The sequence below is a fragment of the Apium graveolens genome, chromosome 9 (genome assembly GCF_009905375.1).
Source record: "Apium graveolens cultivar Ventura chromosome 9, ASM990537v1, whole genome shotgun sequence".
NCBI classification, from domain to species: Eukaryota; Viridiplantae; Streptophyta; class Magnoliopsida; order Apiales; family Apiaceae; genus Apium; species Apium graveolens.
The window spans coordinates 31,022,286-31,026,779 of NC_133655.1; the positions used below are offsets into that span (position 1 = coordinate 31,022,286).

The 4,494-nt window shown below is 38.2% G+C and overlaps 1 non-coding gene across 1 annotated transcript; it reads right to left on the reverse strand.

Moving 5' to 3' along the window:
* Positions 1-3,292: 3,292 nt before the first annotated feature.
* On the reverse strand, positions 3,293-3,399 carry LOC141688116 (small nucleolar RNA R71). The gene has a single exon (XR_012561580.1). It is a non-coding gene; the product is annotated as a small nucleolar RNA R71 (small nucleolar RNA).
* Between the last annotated feature and the right edge of the window lie 1,095 nt (positions 3,400-4,494).

A 4,494-nucleotide genomic window follows, 5' to 3' on the forward strand; every position in this document is an offset into this window, starting at 1 on the left:
TAAATAATAATAAAACTATTTTATCATTATTTATATAAATTCTCTAATTTATTAAATATGATTAATTAATTAATCACATTTATTCTACATCGTGAGGGATACTTCTCAGCATATCGCGACTATCCGGATAATATGAATTCACTGCTTAGAATACCAAGAACCTATTCAGTGAATAGTTACCGTACAATAAACTCCTTCTACCCTACAATGTCCCAATTAAATACAAGGCATGGATCTCGTGTCAAGCCTATCTAATTCAATCACTTTGCTTACCATTTACTATGCGTAGTTCTATGCAAATTAGAAACTCCTTTCTAATTTCATTTACTCTGGCCAGAGATTCCTAAACTAGCATAAGTGGATCAGCCTTGAACATTCGCTTCCTTCACTGGAAGGGGTAGATCCTTTATTGATCATACACTATCTTCGTGTATAAATTCCTATACCCAGAAGAGCCCTAATAATTGTCCCTGGAGACTAAGAACTAAACCAAAGCATAGTTCAGTGTACACAAGATGACTATGATGACCTCAAGTCTAAGGATACTTGTACAACTATCACTATGTGAACAACTGCTGACACATGAGTGAACTCCATCAGTTGTTCAGCTGTGCGAGTCATGTTCAGTGAACTTATTCCATAATAAGCACCTACATACTAGCTGTAGTGTCACCACACAAATGTCTATGAGAACAGACATCCTTCATAATGAAGCAAGCATAGTATGTACCGATCTTTGCGGATTATTAATTACCAGTTAGTAATCCTATGACCAGGAACTATTTAAGTTTAGAGTTATCATCTTTTTAGGTCTCACTATTATGATCTCATCATAATCCATAAAAAGCTTTACTCTAAACTATGGTATATCTTATTTAAACACTTAAATAGATAAAGCCCGTAATAAGAACAAAACAAGTCTTTTATTAATATCAATGAAATCAAAACAGATTACAGAAAAGTTATTCCAAAATCCTCATACATGATTGGACTTAGGACATATTCCTTTCATGTTTTTCCTGTTGCCCTGCAATCACAAAGACCACTAATGGTTAGTTTTAAGGACCTAGACTTGCTTGGATCCTTTGGCCTTTTTAAGTTTGTTAGCATTTGTAGCGGATTTAATATCAGAGTTTATGCTAACATGCTGTTTATCAGAACTTATATCAGACTTTGCGTCAGACTTTTTGATAAGTGGCATTTTATACCACTTAAAACGTCTTATAGTGGCTTGAATTGATGATTTGGAATCATGTATTTTGTGTATTTGATGCGCTTTCGAGTGTTTTTGCATTTCAGGGTGTAACTTGCGTATTCTGGGAGATTTCATCAAAATAAGCCTAGGGAAGTACTTGGGATCAGTTTCGGGGGAATGTGTGAAGAATTCAGAAAAATCAGGAGCAGAATGCAAAATTTTCCAGAAGCCTGCCAAGCGCCTGCCCAGGATCTAGGGCGGCCGCCTGGGAACTAGGGCGCCCGCCTGGGAAGCTGGGGCGGCCGCTCAGAGTCAGGAATTTTAATTCTGTTTTTATAATTCGTATTCTACTGGACTTCTGAGACGGCTGATTCTTGTGGACTTTTATATAAGTAATCTTCAGAGACGTTTCACAAAACGAAGTATTCATCAAGCAAGGAGCAAGGAGAGAAGGAAAGAAGACCATTTTAGCACACCGTAACGAAGAAGAGAAAGCATATATTAATTTGTGATTCTTTTATTCGTTGTAACAATGGATGCTAGTTTTCTTTACTTTGAATCTATTTACTCTTGTGACGTACTCTGGTTTTAATAAATAGTTAGTTAGTTTATATTATCGTGTTATTATCATATTTTCATATGAACCCATGGTGACGATGAGTTCTATCATGGGCTAATCGTGATCATGGGGTCGTAGCGGATATACTATGGATTTCGTTAGTTAATGTTTTAATACCTTGGTGTGTGATGATTGTATGATATCTAGTATAGGTCGTGCTTATTCGTCTTATGTGTGTCGCGAACATATAAGATAGCCTGTTAATCTCTTGTGAAGCGACAGTGAATCTTGAAATTTAGAACTTGCCATGCTAGCATAGGTTCATGTATTGTATGCATGATTAGTGGGTAACTCTGACCGTTTTACTTGCCCTGTGTAATCATAATGAATAACTTGCGCTTAAATCATTATGTTGTCAAATTCTGTAGACATATAGGGTCTCAACATAATTGATGCCTATGTAACTTCTATCTTAATTGTGGATGTTTGGTAGAATGGTACTAGTACAACGAAAGTTGGCTTTTATCAGTTTCGTGTTGTTTGATTAATATCATCACCGTTACATGCTAAGGGTAATAACAATGACTAATGAATGAAGTAGTAATAAAGTTATGATCTCATGTGTGTTTAATATTGTTAATTCAAGTAATAATTTAAGTGCTTTATTCTCATAGTTAATTGTAGTTAATAATTAGTTAATCAACTTTAAGTGTTATTGTCTTGACACTGAGAAGTAATCATACATTGGTGAGTGAGTGTTAATTAAATATAATTAGTCTGAGTCTCTGTGGGAACGAACAAGAAATCATTCTATATTACTTGCGAACGCATATACTTGCATGAATTATTAGCGCATATTTTGTGCCTAACAAGTTTTTGGCGCCGCTGCCGGGGACTCGATGTTAATTTGTTTAGTTTATGTACTTGCCATCAGTGGTCATTAGGACTCATTGATTAAGACTTGTTACTTATTGTATCCGGTTGTGTTTCAGGTACTCTAGCGAGCGTTTATGCAAACACGTTCTCGCACTCACAAGAGGACTTTAGCTACGGCTGAGGAGACAGACTCAGTTCTTGATATTCCGGAGAAGATAGATTTTGAAGATTCGGATAAAGAGAGTGAGCAGAAAGAACCGATAATCATGGGTGATCGTATAGTTCCAGCAGCAGATCCAGCTCTTATGGACTTTTCTCGGCCTAAAATTTATGACATTCAGTCAAGCATCCTTCATCCGGCTATTCAGGCTAATACTTTTGAAATCAAACCGGGCACTATTCAAATGGTACATAATTCTATTTCTTTTGGAGGTGTTGCTACTGAAGACCCCAACATGCATATCAGGAATTTTGTCGAGATCTGTGGTACTTTCAAATATAATGGTGTTACTGATGAGGCTATCAAGCTGAGGCTTTTCCCATTCTCTCTGAGGGATAAAGCTAAGGACTGGTTACATTCTAAACCAGCTGGGTCCATTACTACTTGGCAAAATCTTGCCCAAAAGTTTCTAGTGAAGTTTTATCCAATAGCCAAGACTGCAGCTATGAGGAATGCTCTTACTCAGTTTGCGCAGCAACCAACAGAATCTATGTGCGAAGCTTGGGAGCGCTACAAAGAGATGTTGAGAAAGTGTCCACATCATGGTATGCCTGACTGGATTGTGATCACTGGGTTCTACAATGGTTTGGGGGCCCAATCTCGGCCCATGCTCGACGCAGCAGCTGGAGGTGCCTTGTTGGCCAAAAGCTATACTGGAGCCTATAATCTTATTGAAACTATGGCTGTAAATGTGCATCAAAACCCAACTCAAAGGATGATGCCTGGGAAGGTAGCATGTATTTTGGAAGTTGATGCAGGCAAAGCTATTGCAGCGCAGCTCCAAGCGCTGTCTATAAAGGTCGATTCTTTAGCCAACTATGGAGTCAATCAGATAGCTATGGTCTGTGAGCTTTGTGCAGGCTCTCATGCTACAGATCAGTGTTCTCTCATTAATGAATCTGTTCAGTATGTGAACAATTATCAGCGACTGCAGTAGCCTGTGCCAGCTACTTATCATCCTAATAACAGAAATCATCCCAATTTCAGCTGGAGCAATATTCAGAATATTGTTCAGCAACCATATCAGCAAGGTGTAAGTAAATAGTTTAATCCGCCTGGATTCATGCAATCTCTACAATATCCTCAAAGGCAATCATATCCTCAACAAGAAGGTGCTGCTCCACCTTCTAGTGCTGATTTCGAGGAGCTAAAGCTGTTGTGTAAAAGTCAGGTTGTTTCTATCAAGATCTTGGAAAATCAAATCGGTCAAATAACCAATGTCGTGCTCAATCGTCAACCTGGCACACTTCCTAGTGATACTGAAGTGCCAGGCAGGAAGGAAGCTAAAGAGCAAGTCAAAGCTATTACCTTAAGGTCTGGAAAAGTTGCTGATGCTGAAAAAGTAAAAGATGAAGGAGCTGAAGTTGTAGATGAAGAAGAGAAGCTAAAGGAAAAAGAGGCGGAACCAAGGAAGACTACTGTTGAACACACTCTGCCTGAGGGTAATACATGGGAGAAATAGCTCTATCCTCCACCACCTTTTCCTAAGAGATTGCAAAAACAAAAGCTGGATAAGCAATTTGGTAAGTTTTTGGAGGTGTTCAAGAAACTTTATATCAACATACCTTTCGCTGAGGCTCTGGAGCAAATGCCTAGTTATGCGAAATTCATGAAGAGTATTCTTTCGAGGAAGGTGAAACTAGA